Here is a 20,176-nt window from a genome sequence, read left to right on the forward strand (position 1 = left end):
ACACATGGCTGCAATCACAGTAATTTCTTCATTTGCATATGCAAACAGTAGTCTGTGCTGAAGAAACACTGTATTTATCAGTGGAGATAACTTTGCAGACATTTCTCATGCCTTAGATGCAATAACTGCACACATATTAGAGATGAACTAATGGTTAGAGAACTTTTGTGTAGGTATATCTTGTTCCTTGAAAACTTCTTCTTTGGATTATTTATAGGATTTTTCTTTTTATTATTATTATTATTTTAATTCCTATATTATCTAAAAATAATGCATTACTTTAATGTATTAAAGTAATGTATATGTAATATGTATATGTAGTAATGCATTATCTTTTACTTTACTAATAATACTTTAAAAAATACATTTGCTCCCTAGTTTAATTACCAAAGATGTTTTTTATTGTTCGTCTTAGAAGATGAAGCCAAAGTAGACAAGAATTCTGCAGACTGCTGAAGGAGAAAGAACAGCTTGGAAGACTGCAATGTAAAGTACAACAATTTTTCTAGTGTTTTATATCCTTGAATGTGGGCATGTGACTTCTGGAAAAGTCAGTCATGCTGGGAACGGTTTTGTTACTCACTTTCCAGTGATAAGCTGACTGAAATAAGGAGCTGCTTTTGGCACAAAATTCTAATGGAACTAAAATTATGTTCCCATTTTCTGCAAGACAAAAAGAGTCTTGGTTATAATATTCAGTCATGGATTTTATACCATGGCCTGGGTCTTTCACATGTCTGCAGCAGAAAACCAGCCCTCTGTGTTAGAGGGTCTATGACCATAATGGGATGTTTGCTCAGCCCCTAGGAGCTGCTCAAATGTGGTCCACAATGTATCCCTCCGTGTCTGAGGAGGAGGGTGTTTGGGAATTGTATTTGATTCACACAAGCTGTTAGATAAGCTTGTTATTAGGCTTTTTTTTTTTCTTTTCTTTTTTTCATTTTTTTTTTTCCCCGTGCTTTTTTACTTCACTGTTCTCCACCCACCAGTAGATAGAACTGTATCCCTGTCTGGCTAGACAAGCGTGAGTCAGATCACTACCTTTCAGGCAGAATTGCTGGGAGGGAAATCATTCCACTGACAAAAATAGGATGCGCTGAGTGATGCACAGCTTCATCTTTCTCCTTAAAATATTAAAAGAAAGAGTCCTGATCAAATGTCCCTTATTTGGTAAAAGTGCAGCCTGTTCTGCTGGCCCTGGGATGTTTGGAAGCACCACTTCTAGGCATGTCTGGCATTAGGAGGTATTTGGAAGATCAGATTATTTGCTCTTAATCTCTGATAAATGATGAGTCTGAACACAGTGCATGTTTACTTCCTGCTCATTCCTGAAAGGGGAATGAAAAAAAGGACAAACCAGACAGCCTGCTGTTCTTGCTGCCATTGCTGTCCGTAACACTTCCTCTCCTTATACAGTCGTTCAGCAGCAGATGGAAAATTCCTGTTCCATGAAATCAGAAAGTGGCTTTTAGTTATTTTGTGTACCTGTCCCACCTGTTACAGTCTTCCCGTAAGCTTGCTCCAGAAAAACCTATCATCTACTAAGTCCCAGACACCAAAATTTGCAGGATGTGACCTGACTCTGCTCAGTTGCATCTGGTGATTCTCCAGAGCTGCTAGCCTGTGATTATTCCCATCCCACGCAGAGGAGTAAATCAAATACAGATGACAGGCACGAGGGCACAATTTCCGACAGGAACAGTAAGCAGGGACAGGGCGGGTAGGGTTTTCCCGGCCTCGCTGCTCCTCCAACATTTCTCCCAGTGAAAGCAGACTTTGCAAGGCCAGCAGTACCTACTTCAGTGGTAGCACTGGCAGTGGATGTTTTAGAGAGAGAATTCACCCTGCTGAAAGAAAGAACATGTATCAAAGATGGGACTTTGTGGAGTGAGAAGGCACTTCTTGTGGTTGGGGAAACATACTCTTGGGTTGTTAGTGCTGTGTGAGGGTGAAGGTGTATGACAAGCTAAATGCTGGGACTTCCCCAAGTAATCCAAAACGTCAAGTGGCAGAAAGCCACCTGATTAATTTCTGATGGTAATGTAATCCAAGGTTCTGAAAAACTTTTTGTTGTTGTTGTTGTTGTTTGTTTTGTTTTGTTTTTGTTTTTGTTTTCTCTGCATGGCATTTAGTCATGTTGGTATTTGTTGTCTGTTATTTAGACACACTCTTTCTTTGAAGTCTTTCAGGTTGGGGAAGCCTAGATATCCCCATTTCTGATTAAGGTTTAAAGGCAGGCACATTCTGACTAAGCCTCTTGAGGGGTTTCCTATCCTGCAACAATTTTTTATATTTTTATCTCTTTATGTACTAAAACATCAGCCCCAAACACCCCAGAACTATTTGTGCAGAAGCCCACTCTGACCAGGAATGGGTCCTCTTGGTGGTCGGTGCTGCAGATTTTTCAGCAAGATGTTTCTGTGCATTGGCCTCCTACAGCTGCCTGAAAACTCCCAGTCTGCTCTGAAGTAGATAACTACTGATGAAAACATTTACAACAAGTGTAAGGTGAAGGCAGAAGACAAGGCTTTTCAACTGCACTTATCATTGTTCTCATTATAAGAAGTAAAAGATAAAGATAGCTGTATCTACATTCTGCACCACTTTTTGTTTGACTTAACTGGCTACCCAACCCCTTTGAAGGCATCTTTTTATCTTATTTGTATGATATGAACTGTAAATGTCTTCCATGACTTCTGAATTGTAAATCCTGCATCTATAGCATCAGAGAGATCTTACAAGTTGGGTTTTTGTTTTTGTTTTTGTTTTTGTTTTTGTTTTTGTAATTGGGCCCCTTTTCCTAGGATGCTGTCAGCTGTATGCTTAGAAATGTACTTAAAATTAATATGCAAAAAATGAAAATTTGCAACTGGACACACAACTAGATGAAAATTGCAAACAGAATAACTGCATACATATATTTAAGTTGGAAGTTGAAAGTAAATCTCTCTCTGAGGAAAAAAAAAATATGTAAGGCAGCACGAATGTTACCTTGATTTGTAAGCTCTTAGTATACTTTGGTTGGAATCACACCCCTCAGCTTCTATAGTCATCCTCAACTTTTTAAGTTGTGATCATACTACAGAACTGGAGACTGATTCATCTTTGAAACAAAAGTCTTCCAAGGCAAAAGTCTTTTATCATACTATGAAATAGCCTTGTGATAAAATCTGTACTATTCAACCTTGGGTCCACAGCAATGTCCAGGTCATTAGTACAAGGTCTAGAAAGATTATGATAGTGAGCATGTTGTAGACTTCTTTGAAGCATTCAGTGCCTGCTGAAATGCCACAGCTCCAGCTCGGATCCTGCTGCTCCCCTTCCTTGGCTACGTACACTCTGATAACAGCACCAGTGGGATTACCTTCATTTTTACTCACAGTGATGAGTGACAACAGAGAATTGACCTGAAACAGAAGAGGTTGTAAGAGCAGCTTGTTCATCCCCTGTGTGGAGAGCAGAGCACCTGAACAGGCAGCACTGTAAATGATACCTCAGTCCTGCACAAAATTCCAGTCTCAAATCCTCTGCTTCCCTGAAGGACCCATGTCTATTTTGAAAGAGAAAAAAGTGCCTGTATGTCTTTTATTTGCTTACATATGGCAAAAAAGAAAGCTGCAGTGAATGTTAACTGATTTAAAATTTGCTGAATAGATGTTCAACTTATGAAGTTGGATTTAATTGCACAATAAGGTCAGTGAAAATATATGCCATTATTAATACACATATATGGTCAGACTGGTCAGTAACTTCTCAGAAAGTGTTAAAGAAAAATTCTTTTTCTTCTCAAGACAAAAATAGAAATAGAAAAAAAAAAGAATATAGAGAAGGGGAAATTATTTGTCCCTAAATCACAACTTTGGGACATTATGGCTGGCAGTTTATTTACATATGTAATGGGTTTATGAGTCTGTATTTTCTAAAAAAATATTACAAGAAAGAGATGAATAAGTGATGACTTGTGCAACCTGACATGTTTTCCTTTTTTTAGGAACACACCGACTGCTCCAAATTTATCCAGGCCTCACATGTTCTTAGTTGTATCCCCTGACCTAATGAGAACTGTCAGTTTCTCACCCATGCGCAGGCTGTATGCTTCCTTTCAAAATTTCCTAAAATACTCCTGGGTTTGTCCTGCCAGAAAATACTGGGGAATCTGACCTTTTGTGTCTTAACAGAGGAAACAGCTGCCTTACTGTCTGCAGTAAAGCTGTATGACAGACCTATTCAGACAACTCTAAGACAATTAATAATTATAAAAACTTTAAGTCTGTCTTCACTGAAGAAAAATAGTCTTTATATATACTAGACTTCACAAGGCATGGGCATGTTTTCCATATAATTTTGATATTGACTGGAAGATCCCTTTTTTCCTGTCCTTCATATTCAGAACACATCTGATATCTGCCTACCATTATTGCTGTGCTCCAGCCAGGGCTAGCTAAGGGAATTGGGATGAGCTTTTGGGAACATGCATTGAGCTTCCAGGTGATTTATAGGGTCCTTACACCCATCTTCTTAAGGATGAGGGAAAGGCTGGGAAGCTGCAAACCTAGCAAATGTCTTTGGCTTATTCTTTTTGGAGGCAAAGTCTCCAGACTATGTTGTTGTTGTTGTTTGTTTTGTTTTTTTTTTAAGAACAAAGTCATGAGTTGTGACTTATGAACAGCTGTAAATAGTGTGTGAGCATGAAACCTTGTTGCAATGAAGGAGGAAGTCAACAATACCTTTGTAAATGATTTACAATAGAGAATCAAAGAACTGGCCACTAGCAAACTTGTCTAATATCTGTGGAATGCCCTGGTATAAACAGATAATTACTATCTTGTCCACAGACACTGACGTGTCCATTTACTGCCATAGACAGTCTGACAGACTACAGTATGGCAGCATATTTTCAATTACTTGCTGTACTGTAGTCTATGAAATAGGAGAGAATACATCAGTACTGTTGCAACCAGCAGAGCATCTGAACTCTGCAAAGCCCTTTCCTTGACAGCTTGTATCAAAGTAAAGTCTGTTGTGTGACATACCCTGCATGCTTCACAGGGTCTAATGTAAGGCTAGGTAGGGGAAGAGTGAAGGCAGGATCATGGCTCTTGTGTAGCCTTTAAGGTCAGAGCATGTACATTCAACAGTCTGTTTCTTCACTGTGTGAGATTACTTTCCCTCCTGGGAAGTGTAGGGTCTCTGTGCTTTATTAATATTCATTGTACCAATTATCAGTGTCTCTACAAATTGGTCAGTGAAGAGCCACAGTGACATTTAGGTTGTACTGGGGTGAGTCCTCCTGGGTTTCAGTACCACTGAATTTGGCTGCAGCTGGTAAGAACACGGTGCAGCAGCCCTGGGCCACGAATTGCACTTGTCCCTCGGTTACATGCTCTCCTATTCTCAGACAGGAAATTACTATGCTTTTCTTTGTAATAAAGACAGACTTTCCCTCTCCAGATCCTTCAAAAACAGGTAGGTGTACTTCTGTTACTTAAAATACTCTTGTGGTTTGATGCTTGATAGAGAAATCAGGGTGCCTGCCAGAGATATTATCTCTTAAGTGGTAGATGTGTTTTTCACCACCTTTCTCCAGATGTCAAATGAAATAAAATACTAAGATGGATTTTCTGCATAGGGACAGATAAAAGAACAGACCTTTCCCATGGTAAAAGAGGCACTGTGGAGGTGTATTAAGGTGGTAAAGGTCAGGGAGAAACTAACAGGAAGCAGTAGGAGATAGACGTGCATACATTCACATTGGATATATATGTGGACATCAGGAGGGAGGACATTGCCATTCTGAATGCAAGGAGGTAGTAGTCTAATCATATATGAGAGAGGATGCAGTGATCTATGTCATGTTCTGTGTTGACCATTTACTGTACATTGCATGAGCAAGAGCTCATTGGTCCTCTGTCTTAGAGTCTATCTTGCAATATGGGGATTACCGTCATCAACACAACAGACCCCAGACCAAAATGTATTTAAGTTACTCTTACAATACCTTGTGAAATTCTACTTAAAATGTGCTGCAAAGAGGTAAAAAAAAATAAATAAATAAAAAAAAAAGGAACATTTGAGTAACAGGAGATTTCAAAAGCCAAGCCTGCTATTAAAATTCCTCTGAAGGCAATTTTATATGTAAGGATAAAGATTCTATACAGTAACTCAATTATCCTGTACTTCAAGAAAGTATGGAGGTGGCTCAGAACAGAGAATTGGCATCTCATTAAAAAAAAAAGAAAAAAAAAAAAAAGAAAAAGAATGGTATCAAAACTGTGAATGATTTTTTAAAGATCTATTTAATCATCTTCGGCATATGCTTTACATATTTAATTTTATATAAGTTTCTTCTCATTTATGCAGTACCTGTAAAGCTGCACAATCACTGGTTAAAGCCAAAGATTTTTGGCTTTAGACTGTTGTTTTTTACACCACAGCAATAACTTCAAGTCTAGCAAACAAGTGCTGTAATTGGCATTGATGCTTTTAGTATGGTGTCACAGTAGCAGTTGTTTCTCTGTGCCACTGCTGTAGAATCTAATCAGGAATTAAGTTATCCTTAGATACCATATTCCAAAGGAAATAAAAGTGTAGAAAGAAAAATAATTACACATTTTTGCTTTTCTCTGTAATGCAGTGTTCAGCAGCTTTGCTTTGAAGAGTTTCCCAGCTCTCAGACATTCCCTTTACCCCATCCTCATCCAACTTCATGAAAATGTCTTCTGGTTTAAGACCAAATAGAAAATCTAAAATTACATTTTTTTTTTGTATTTTTTGTCCCGTTTTAGTGGGTGATCAGCAACTTTTTGTATACCTCTTGCAAAAATATCATAAATTTCTCACGTCTTCTGAAATCTTACATGGCAATAGATAGGCATATTTCTTCTCCTTATTAAGACTCTGTAAATGTTTCTTTACCCTTTGTTATCATAGAAGGTACAATAAGGTTAAGTAATTCTGTGTTAAGTGCAATGTACATTTCAATTTATGAGATAGGCAGTAGTTCATTAACATTTTACTCAGAGGCTGAAGTTCTTCTTTCTATAGTTACTGTTTAGAACAAGATCTTTTACAGAGTGCAGTACTACTGTTTTGGCAATTTATTTACAAAATACAGTTGACTAACAAAGATAAAAGTGTTTTTAATGCTAATTCCTGTAAAACTGAATCAGGAGATGGGTGACTGAAGATAGAATCCTAGAATATCCTGAGTTGGAAGGGACCACAAGATTCATAGAGTCCAACTCCTGGCTCCTCATAGGACCACCCAAAAATCAGACCATGTGTCTAAGAGCATTGTCTAAACAGTTCTTGAACTCCAGCAGGCTCAGTGCTGTGACCATGTCCCAGTGCCTGACCACTTCTGGGTGCAGACCCTTTCCCTAACCCCCAGCCTGACCCTCCCCTGCCCCAGCTCTATGCGTTCCCTCAGGTCCACTCACTGTCCCCAGAGAGCAGAGATCAGTGCCTGCCCCTCTGCTCCCACTGGGGCAGAGATGGATAGAAGCTGGATTCTTTCTTCTATATGATGAACTTCTACATGTTGAACTCCAGCATTGATCACAGCTATGAATCAAGCTGTCTACAAGTACGTTCTGCAATAAATGCACACATTTGAAGACAGTAAACAGCCAAGTACAAGAAGGAAGACAGTCCAGTTTATGTCAATGGGTAACTTTACACCTTGACAATTTAGGAAGTTTTCTCTCCTCTGCTGTTATAGCCCATTCTTATCTAAGGGAGTTTATCACTGGTTTTACAAGCCATGTAATGAGGACATGGGGTGGCTGTTAACAGCCTTCGCCCCAGTACTGGATTTTGTCTGCCTAATCACACTAGATAAAGAAAGCCATTTGTATGTTTGATTTGTGAAATACCTTATTGGTTACAACTGTGTTGCCTAGAGATGTTAAATAGTGCAAGGAAGCAAGATTTTTATTTAAGTGTATGGTGCAATAATTAAGTGTGATCTAAGTCCAATGATTTAAATGAATTTTGGTTAGGACTGTACAATTGTTTGACAAAGGTCAAACTGAGAGTTAGTGCAGAACAAGCTGCTAATTCAGGAGCTTTTGGCTACTGAATCTGCACTGAGTTTACCAGGGATTTGTGCCTCTCAGATATGTGAGAAAATTTTATAATCAGGTTGATGTGCAGGACTGTGTTATAGAACACTGCTAAGTTGTATTTTCTCCTAGACATGCAATGTTCACACACATCTTAAAATCAATCTCCTTCCTGAAGTGTGTCTCCTTTGGCTTGTGCTGGAAGGATCCCTTAAAGCACTGCTCTGGGAATTACAGGAGTGGGATTCAGTTCTTTGTTTTCCTTCATCTGTATTTGCAAACTTCAGCATCTCATTTCTCTTTTCCTCATTTGTCACATCCAAAAGGTGGAGATCATACCATATCCTGGTTTTGAATAAACAAACTAGGCTGCATTTGTCCTCTGCAACATTGGAACAGAAATGTACTCATACCTGCGTAGACCTCAGCTGGAGAGCTTCATCTCAGCAATTTTTATGATGAAAAACAACTCTCTTTTCCAAATGAAGGCTGTACTATCATCAATTGCAATTAGTTCTTGTTTTCACATTTGATCCTTTAAAAAATTATTCCCTTTTAGTTGCTAATATTACTGTAAAGTTTTTGGGCAGTATTTGATCAGTTTTGTTCACCTTTTAAACTACTGGAAGTATTGAGTTGGTAGTCTTCTACATTTAGAATGTAGGGTACCTTTTAAATAAATTTAATTAGATCTATTGACTTCCTGATTGATAAGCAATGACTTTATACACATTCTTCTCATAGTTCTCAACTGCCAAATAAAACATTGTGGTTAGAAGGGGAAAATTTCAGGAATGTCTGAAGCATTCACTAGAAAAAAAGAAATCCTGCTTCTGTTTTGTTGACTGGAGTAGCCAGCCGTCAGTCTTGCCCATAGCTCATCTTTTGCTAAAAATAAAATAAAGGTTTTTTTTTTTAAATATCTTAACTTGTTAACACAAAAATACAAAAACCACAGGAATTTTCAGTGTTCAACTCAAGATTGCTTTTAGCTGATTTAAAGGACATATGATTGTTGCAGTGTGACTCATAGGCCTGTTTTATTGATCTTCCCCACTATTAAAATATATATAGCCATATGTACTTCTGGGACTCATTTGCTTCTTATTCCAAATATTTAGGAACAAGATGTGCCAAGATACTAAGATTTTGCCTCTGCTATTCTTTCAAAGTTCAGTGCCCTAAAATAGAAGACATCCCAACAGATAAGGATCACTGCATAATGTATTTATCCTCTCTAGACTAAATACAATGCCTTCTTACAGACTTTAAAAATAAATAAATAAATAAATAAAGTCCGTAATTTCTTTCATGGGAACTTACTAGCAGAAGAATGGTAATTCCAACAGTGCATACACAGGTCACATTGCTACCACCATGTTAAGTGACTCCAAGGGGTCTTACCTTAGTCACATTCCTGCAAAATTTCTAGTCTGGGTAATCTCCAAGAGAAAAATGACTCTCTTGTACACTGACTCTTCAACCATATTCAGTGATTCAGCTCCCACTAAAGCAGCTTCTTTAATGGTTATTTAGCCAAACCATTTAAGATTAAATACTCCATCCTAGGTTATTTCACCCAGAGGAAAGGCCCACTTTTCACCAGAAAAAGCCTAAAGCTTTGCCTTTAGGCTATCCAGCCCCCCGAGCATACAGACATAGTCTGTGGAAATGAAACACTAAGCCAATTAGACACATGCAGGCCAGTCAGACCAGACAGGATGCACCCAAAGGTGTCAAAGGAGCTGGCCTGTGTCCTTGCAAGGCTTGCTCTCTACCATCTTAATCTCTAACATCTTTGATGACTTTGATTCCTTGTGTGCATCTTCAAGAAAGGCAAGAAGGAGACTCCCAGAGGATCCTGGGATCTACACACTGGTCAGCTCCTGCTAAGTCCCTGGGAAGGTGAGGGAGAAAAATCCTCATCTGAGCTACTTTCACTCATGGAAAAGATAAGAAGGCCACAGGGAGCAGCCCTATGACTTACATACCAGGGGCAAATCCTGCACAGCCAATCTGATTGCTTTCTACAGGGACATGGGTGTGTGGAAAAGGTGAGGGCAGCAGGTGTTATACAACTTGACTTTGGCATGATGTCTTGCAGACTATTTACTGCCACACCTGTGAGATATAGGCTGGGTCTGTGGACAATGAAATGGGTGGAAAACTGGTTGGACTTCCAGGTTCAAAAGGTTGTGATGGCAGCATGAGGACCAGCTGGTGGCTGGTTACTAGTTCTGTGCCTCAGAGACTGGCTGTGGGATCAGTACTGTTTAAAGCCTTCCTCAATGACATCCATGATGAGTTGGACCACACTCTATGACAGTTTGGACAGGACACCGAATGGGGAGCAGCAGTCAACATGTTGGAAGGCAGGGAGCAGTAGTCAACATGTTGGAAGGCAGGGCTGCTATTCATAAGGCAGTACAGTCTGGAGAAATTAGCTGATGGAAAACTCATGACATTTGTTAAACGAAAGCCCGTGCAAAGCTGGACCTCTGTGATGGACTGCAGCAGGACAGGCTGCGGCCATACAGCTGAGGGCAGTTCTGCAGAAAAAGCCCTGGTGGAACACGGTGTGATCAGGAGGCAGGAGTGCACCAACACAACAAAACAGCCCCCACATACTAAGCTGCACCAGCAAGGAGCAAGGGTAAGGGATCCTGATGGGATGGTCAACACTTGTAAGCCTGCTGTTAGTGTGCCATCCTGGGGTTTGGGCTCCTGGTGCACGACAAGCCCTGACGTACAGGAAGAAGATCAGTGGAGAGCTCCTGTGATGGCAGAGTTTGGAGAGAGGGGTATACAAAGGGAGGTGGATTGGTTTAGTTTGGGGAAGAGGAGGAAAAGGGGAGAGCTCACTGCTGTCTGCAACTGTCTGGTGGGAAGCTACAGAGAAGAGGGTGCTAGGCTCTGCTTGGTGGGGCAAAGCAATAGGATGTGAGGAAACAGGCACATGCTGGAATATAGGAAACACCCATTAGGCTTTAGGAAAAGCATTTACAGCATGAGGATGGTAAAATATTGTAACAAGACCTGGTGTGATCCTTGGAGACGTTCAAACCTCAGATGACCTTGGAGACATTCAAACCTCAAACTCCTGGAGCAACCTGATTTAACTAGGCCTGCTTCTAGCCGGGATTTGAAGTAGACAACCTCTAGAGTTCCCTTCCAATATAAATTATCCAGTGACTACTTTGTTATGCTGAATTACTTCAGTTAAAGTGAGTCTAACTCTTTAGAGAATAAATTTGGAGGAAAATGAATTCTTAAGCACAAGTTTGAAGTGGTTAAGAACAAATTTGACAAATGTTTTGGGAGAATTGTTTTAACTATGAGAAATGTTTTAAATATATCATACCAAATATATTTTATGATACTTACAGGTACAGAAGCTTGCCTTGCTGCTGGGATGATGCTTTTTACTAGAACTGTAGTTTTCTCTTTGGCAAACAGTAATGCTTCCCCATAGGAGGATGCCAGGGTCTGTGCCACATACAGATGCATAGAGAATCAAGGTACCCTTTGAAGTAGGCAGAAGGCACACATTCTATCTGCTCTGAATGATCTAGGATTTTTGCTTTTAGCCCGAATTATGCTTGCCTAGCTGAACAGAAAATGCCAAACAGAATTCTTAAATGGAAAAGAATAAAATGTGTTGAATTCCATCCACATTTCACTCATAATTATCACGTTTCAAGCCATACACTGAATATACAGCAGCTATAAAAGAAGAAACAATTAACAATTCTTATCAATGTTTAGAGATTGTCTGAAAATCACTTACACAAGAGGAATGTGCCACTCCCTCTTAGAGACCTAAGGTGAGTTCTCCAGGGCAGTAAAGTATTGTAACTGGTGCTGGCTAAGAGACAAGACTTTGGAAAAATGCCCACAGGCAGGAGAGGTTGGCACCGTCCCTCTTCCCTTGCAAGAGAAAGGAAATATCTTCAAGGTGTTATTGACACTGACCGTAGCTTAAAGGAAAAGTAGATGAAGTGTTTTCATTGCAGAAGAGAAGGGGACCTCTTCTGTAGGTCCCTTGATGAAGGTTTCACTTGTGATGAAGCAGAGATCAGTTGTGCTGAATCCTTTCCCTGGCCTTAAAATGGCAATGGAGTCACACCTGAGACTCCTTGTTGTGTGCGGGCTGTGACCATTGGTGTACGTTAAAAGTATGCTAGCAAGTTTATCATCCTTTCCTGTTTGTTTTTAAGAAGAAGAGAAAAAAAAAAAAAAAAAAAAAAAAAAGCCTGCAGGCTGTATTGCTTGCTTGCCTGCTGTGTCTATGCTCTGCGAATATCTGTGATAATGGGTTGAGACTCTCACAGTGCTTATGTCGAAGGGGTCTTGCTTTAAGGACTGGCACCGTGTGATACAGGCATTGACAAGCTGAGCACTGGCTCAGTGGCTATGGTGTGCGCAGAAGCAGAACCACAGACATAAAAAGAAATATACTGGTAAACACCCAAGCCCAAGTCCTACTAGCAACAAAGCCTTCAGATGTGGATCAGGGCGTATGCTCTTTCTCATTTCCTTTCACACGACATCGCTCCATTATTCTTGTCTTTAAAAGTCATTTATTGGCATGGCACTGAACATTACTACATAGTGCCAAAGGCACATCAGTCTCAAAAATATTTTAGTGTAAATATTTTTCTGCAGTAAATACTTGTATGAAATGGATATCAGTGATTTGGACAAATCATTGGGAGCACAGGTCCATAATTACTCCCACTTCCTAGCAACCCATCTTCTTCATTAAAATTTGGGAGAGATGTTTCATTGCTGGGTTTACAAATGAAGATCTAACTTTTTGTTCCAGTGTGCATTCCCTCTTTTATCTTGTAGAGCAGTTTCAGGACGTACTTCCATGGCCTTTGCTAAATTCTCCAGACTGGTTTTGCAATGGTACAACACCTCCTTGTCCTTTTTAGTGTTTTGTCTTGCTGCAGAAAGCTACCCCTATCTGAGGCAATAGAAAAAAAAATAAAATAAAAATAAATTATAAACAAACAAACAAACAAAAAAAAAATTAGAGAAAACTGTGAACTGTGAGTGACACACTTGTATTTTTTTAATCCCATGCTCTGCCACAGGGAGATGTTTGTCTGAGACAAAAAGGTTCTCTTTCTGCAAAATGATGTGGTGCTTCATGCAAGGTTGGCAGAGGTTTTGGAAGGACCTGAAACAGGGAGCACGGTGCAGTCACCTTGCTACAGCTCCCTGCAGATGCTCACCCCACTGCAGTCCTCATGTCGGGAAAGATGAGGGCTCCCCGCACCTCAGCAGGGTCTCACCCAACCCATGCTGCCATGGCTTGACCTGTGCCAAGGGAGAGAAGCAAGCAACCTGCCCGGCTGCACCCTCGTCAAGGAATTTGCTGCCTGCTCCTACTGAGCAGCCCATCATGCTGCCGCTGGCTTTGATGGTTGACTCACAGCGGCCTACGCAAAACCAAGGGTGCCAGGCTCAGTGAAACTGCACTTTCAGCACTTCTGCACAACTGAAAACCCACGCAGTTGTCCTCAGTTTTCCCTCAGCAGGTCTCTTTGCCCAGTGCCACTGGGCTGGGAGGGACAGAGGTCCTGGCATGCCAGCGCTGTGGGGCAGCCAAGAGCAAAATCAAGCCCTGTGCAGGGCATTGCAGTGGTAGTGCTGTGTGTGGGCCCTCGGAAGAACCCAGGGAGATGCAGTGGAGACCGATGGTCAGGCTGGAAGGCCAGGACTACCTCCAGGGAGCCCCACAGGCTCCGGCTGAGCCCTGCAGGGACCAGCTGGGCCCTGCAGCAAACACAGCGCTGCGCTGGGGGCAGGTCCACCTGCCCGCTTCATTCCGCCACCCGCCAACCTCACCTCATTTTAAAAACAGATTTCAGTCAGTTTTCTTAATGCTTTGGTCTGCTTCTCCTCCTGCTGGCATTCCAGTTAAATTACTTCTGATACTGAAGATATCGCAAGGCAGAGCTGGTAAAACGGCCTGAATGGGACAGAGATCTGCTTGTTTAGGATTGCAACTGAGAAATACTGTGTTATGTCTCCAGTGCAGATTTAATAACTACTTCTTTGCACAGAAGGTTAAGGCAGAAAGAAGATGATCTGGAGCTGAAATTCCCTTTTTGAAGACTTTCTGAACAGCTTTCTTAAAAGCACAGAACCAAAAAAAAAAAAAAAAATCATTTAAATTTCTGCATACAAAACCTCCCCTTGTTAGGGAAATGAAAGACATTTTGCAGAGTAGCCTTTGTTACTGCAGAAAGGAAAAAGCTTGTTGGTCACAGTAGTCAGAAGACCTATGTTTTTATTTCCAGCTGAGCTGCACGTTTCCTGTGTGACCTTGTAACTCCCCCGTACCTCCGTTTCCCGTTTGTAATGCTGGATAATAGATATGATGGCAAAGCCAGGCCGATACTCAGATTGCAGAAACTCTTTGCAGCTCCATGTCAGGGTAGCTGGCAGTCTGAAGTGTCCTTCTGTGAACTGGGAAACTCCTGATATGTGGTGAGAGGGCCGGGGTGCCCTCTCCTGTGCTGAGAGGAGGAGTGTGTCACTCCCTTTTCCTTTGCCTTCATTTTCACAGACATTGGAGAGGCGGCTTTGGGAGAAATGTGGTCTTTTTGGCACTCTGTGATGCTAAGGAAGCCCAGAGGTGAGAAAAGGTGTCAAAGCTTCATTGCAGGGGTGGGTGGTAAATGGAGGAAACAGTCCTCAGACCACCAAAACTGCATATTGATGAGTCATTCCCACACCAGGTTTCTTTTTAGGTTTGTGTAGACTTATCCCTTTTGCCTTTCCTAGGAGACAATTGAGAATATTGCCTTTATATCTTCCATAGTTTTCTTCTTCTGACATTGATTTTAAGAGGTGATACCTTGCTGTCTAGGCATACCTGTACAAACTGATGTAAAATCCTACCATGCCTGCAAAACATGTTTTGTGCCTTCGTTTTGCCCAGGTTAGAACAGTTGAATTTCTATGTGAAGGCAATGGGAAGTGACCCTCTCAATTTCTCCACCTCAACAGATGCCCTCCCAGCTGCTAACCAAGTGCTGTGCATGGCCATACTGGAGCACTGCAGCACATTTGACATGATTCCAGGGATTTTCCAGAAATATTGTTCCCAGCCTGAGCACAGAAAGTGTCTCTTGTAGCAAGTTTGGCAATCTGTGGCACATGTGCCAAAGACAACAAAGTGGTGAATTTCAAGTGATACTCAAGAGGGCAAACACGTGGCCAGCATGCAGCTGAAAGCATCCAGAGGCAGTAAAGGAGTGTCTCTGAGGTCCAGCTTCCCCCATGTCTAAACTGGTGAGCACCTGACAGTCCTGCTTCTGTGATCACCCAGCTCCTGCCTCTGCCTCCCTCAGCACATGCGATTTCCTTCTGGAGGACAGTGTGGGTGGAGGCTGGTGAGCAAATCCAGCATCCCACCATGACGTGGCAGGTGTGCTCTCATGCCCAGCAACATGGGTACCCCATGAAGGTACAGGATGGGCACTGCAGGCTCTCCTCAGCACACTGGAACCAAGGGTGTTTTGTGCAACCATTGCCAACCTATTGTAAATAAAAACTAACTCACCACTCATGCCTACCACCCCTCTATTAGGATCACAGCTTGTATTCATGGATTTTCAGGAAGATCAGGCTGAAAAACCGCTGAACAATGAACTGGTGAACCAGTTCACTTCACACCAGCGCTTAGCTGTTTGAGAAACCTGGCAAGGAATTTATTTATTTATTTATTTATTTTTGCATTGGTTTAGGAGTTCAGGAAACAGTTTAAGGAAGATGCAACCTGGAAGTTCCTGTGTTTTTTCCTGTTAAGTAAGGATCATGTTTAGAAAACAATGAACCTGAAGTTCTGCCTCACCTATTTTAAACCATGTTCTTGCTGAAGGGAACAGATCAGTTCTCCTGCCAGAGGGCTTACTCTGAAACCTGGCGTCCTCCTTCTGTTCGACCCTAGTTTTTCACCGTGCCTGCTCTCCTCTGCTCAGACATGAAGCCTGCAGCTCTTTGAGGATGTTGGTGAAAAGCTAAAAGCAAAGCTCAAAGCTGAAGTCTGGGGCAAGATCTCCTCTGCTCCAGGACTCCATCTTTGGTCCCATGTCTCCAAACTGTCATGAAATGTTAACTAAAAGAACACTCTAAGTGATGCCAAATGGTATAAATACACATCACTGCCCACCTTCTGTGGGGCTACTGAAACGTAGATGGTGAATTGAAGGGCAGGCAGACCTCTGCTGCACTTGGGTGGAGGGATTCAAAATGCTTTTGAAAGGTTTCAGGCCAGAGCAACTTGCAGCACTGAAAGAGCAAATGGCTGCTTTTGGGTGCAGCCTCTCAGCAGTACGAATTGCACCAGCCAGCACTGGTGAACAGATGGACTCCAGCCAGGAGAGGCACTTCAGCCAGCGCAGGGTAGAAATGGGAGCTCTTGGCAGGGAGTCTGCAGAAGGCAGCAGCAGAGCGGTCCATGCAGGAATACAATGGCAATACCGTTTCCCATAGACTGAAATAATGAATCATGGCTTCCCCTTGCTACTGTCGTTCACATAACCTTTACAATAATTTATAATTAGATTAGTTGCCCTTTGGGTAGGTACACATGCTTTTTTTTTTTTTTTTTTTTTTTTTTTTTGGTGTTGCTAGGGTAACTGATGATTTCCTTATTTCATCCTGTGCAGGGGGAAATTTTACTTCCTAGTGAGCCTGAACTCAGGACTCTGTGAAAACAAATACTTGTTTATCAGGAGTTTCAGTGCTTCTACAGTTATCAGTCAGAGGACTCTCAACCTGTTTTATGGGGGAATGATTGCATTTTTTCATTTTAGTGATTTTAGTGTTAAAGAAGAGCAAGTATAACTTGCTTGAATTGTTTCACTCTAAAACAAAAAAAAAAAAAAAAAAAAAAAAAAGAAAAAAGGACTTTTTCATTTTAAAAGGCTCTTGACGCTTTCTTATAAACTTTTACCCAGCCTGTTTGCTTTGCTATTTTTTCTCTTCTTAACTAAAGTACAGTAAAGTACACACACACTAAAAGAGCCAGAGACGTCTCTGTGGGTGGATGTTGGTCTGCCACCACTGACCTGACCAGTCCTCTCTTTTGAAGAACAGAAGCTGAAGTTTTACAAACTGAGGAACTAGGGGGAGAATTTCTGCCAAGGGAATTCTCTCCTTCCCACAGACATGGAGGCTTGAAAACAGAGGGAAGCTACAACAGATGGAAAGTTCTGGAGAACCTAACACACACCTTCAAAACAAACAGCAAAATTCCCCAGAATGCGTGCCCTCTGCCACTCTGCAGAACACGACAGACGCTGCCTGGCTTCTGGAAGAAAATTATCAGCATGGCAGATGTGGTGGGCAGCTGGCTCAGTAACGCCTCCGAGCCCTGTGTGCTGTCTTGCAGCAGCCTTCTCCATGGGCAGCATGCACACTGCAGGCAGCATGCCCCTGGGCAGCCAGCCTCTGGTGTGAGCAAGTGGACCAGGAGGGATGGCAGTGCCCTGGGAGGAGGCCACTCATGGGTTACAGCAGAAAGTGCCAGAGGCTTTATGGAGGGTATTTCCCTTCTCTCACTGCACCTCCCATCCATCCTGTTCCAGCAAGTTTATCTCTGAATGCTCTGGCTTTCCCTCAGCAGTGGAATGGAGAAAGTCAGCCCCAGACACCTCCCCACCTGCACCCATGCAAGACACCCACATGGCTGGCTGTGGGCACAGAGCTCCTCTGGTCATTGCTAGGTGGTTGCAATCATGCCAAAGCCTGGGGAAACACCTCCAGGAAATGCTGGCTGCAAGTTTAGAAGTAACTTAAAGAGTTACAGGACAAAGGTGAGAACATTTTATTATTTAATCTGTCAGAAAGTTCAATGCAATTCAAGGTTATTGTAATAAATAGAAATGTTTACTTAACCTTTCACCACCTGATTCATCATTAATTGTATGATATGTCCCCAGTGACACAGCGATGTATAACTATAACCAAGAAATGAGCAGATAAGAGCTTTACAGTGCATATCTCTGGTTTTATATAAAACAGCACATTGAAGATAGGCACTTCCCAGAATGTAGCTGTAGATGTATATTCTACCCACAGTGTGTTGACCAGATGAGGTTTTACACAGCAATTGAACCCCTAAGAAGCACTTCAAACTGGCATCTTGAAGGCTTCCACAGTTCACATTTTTCTCTCTACCTCCACCCTCCTTTCCTGCTAAGCATTTGCTATAATACTCTTGGAGAAAGTGAAAACAATAAAGAGAATAAAATGGTTAATCTCATTCTTCCTACGTGACCACAGCAGAGAATGTTATTTTGAGTCACTATGGAATAAAAGACACAGTTATTCATCAAGAGAAATGATTTAGCTCAGCATGTGTCTTGAACTGCTGATGGGATGTGAAGTCTATGCTGTGCTTGTTCTGAGGTTTAATTTTATTGATAAAAAGACCAGTGTAATGCTTTTTCAGATAAATAATTATTTGTCAAGAAAAAGATATCATTCATAATAACCAAAGATATTCATAAGGAAAAATTATTTACAAGTTATTTACAAGTCATCAAAATGTTTTAATTTTCTTTTCATTTGATAATTTTTAAAAGTACAATCTTTGTTTCTAAAAGAGTTTTCTTTCAAAGATCATTCTGAAAAGTTTATGGTCAATCATTTAGTTATCAAAGACCATTGAGAATAAGTCTGTGGTCAAAATCAAAACAAAACTTGTCATAACACTTGGAATTTCCAGATTTCCACCTTTAATTCTTTTTTCTTTTTTTTTTTTTTAATTTTTTGACCTTTTTCCTAACTAGGCTTGGGACTTGTTTTCTACATTGAAAACTTGTATTGGGAAGCAGAAACTATTTCTCTCTTGAAATTTTGAGATATTTATTTAGTTAATAAAAGGAAAAAAAAAAAAGCACAACATCTGGAAGCAGCTGGAAGAGTAACTCAAATCATCTTGCAAGTCCTGAGTTTCTTCCAAGACCACTCAATTCTTTTCTCCTGGAGAGCTGCCACTTCATACATAAATTAGTGGATGGTCAGAAGAACTGGAACTATTCATTCTTGGTAAGATTGACTCTTGTTGAACGTGCAGGGAATTTTAAGCCCTCTTGGATATCTTGTTGCATCAAGCTGGACATTTTGTTTATCACTTACCTTTCCCAGAACAGTGGTTGTACAGTTTGGTAGAGACCCCATCTTGTCACCTTTAGGTTCATGGAGAGATAGTGGAGTTCAGTGGTGTCTCCAGAGCTTTGCTAGACAAGGGTAGTACATGGGTTCTGCACCAGAGTGAACATGGGAAGGGGTGGCTACTCATGGGACGAAAAGTGATGCCCTCAAACTGGCCCAACTCACTGATTTTCTCTGTTGAAATGTACGATTGGAGCATCCTTGCAGCAGTTGCTTCTAAGCCAAAGTGGGGAGATGTTACGTAGGGAGAATCATTCACAGAAAGTAATTGCATAGGTGAGTCTGGTTAAGCCTACAGCTGTTAGTGGGGAAGTAGAGGTTAACAACATTGCACACTGAGTGTCATTTCTCTGTAGATATATCTTTTAACTTGAAAAAAATAATAATCCGGAGAAGTCCTTCAGCAGTAAAAGTCTTTTTTTCCCAGAAAGTTGGAGTCCATCTGAAGTACTCAGGGTAATTAATTAATTAATTAATTAATTAAAAATTTAAACTGTAGCATGAAGAAATAACTTCAGATTTGCAGTTGCCTGACTAGAAACAGAATAGTTGCATTTTAGAGTGCCAATGGTGTTCTTTACATTTATGAAAAGCAAATGATAAAGGTGGAAAATACAAAGAATACCGACTCTTGCATGACAGAGCATCTCCTCTCTGACTTCTAAAAGGTGATGAGTCTTTATCACCTCAGATCTCGGAAGTGGTACAAAACTGATTGCATTTGAACACTGACATTATGTGAAGACACAATCTTTAAAGTGGCTATGCCCTTCCATTCTACAAAACAAAGTAAATAGCAAAATTATTCAGCCGTTCACACAGATCGACACTAGCAGGCTAACACCAGGAAATTAAATCAATAGGTAGGTTACTCCAGAAAACACGCCCAATACATGGTGTTAACCTGTGTAGTG

This window comes from Aythya marila, assembly GCF_965140915.1.
Source record: "Aythya marila genome assembly, chromosome: Z".
Classification (NCBI taxonomy): Eukaryota; Metazoa; Chordata; class Aves; order Anseriformes; family Anatidae; genus Aythya; species Aythya marila.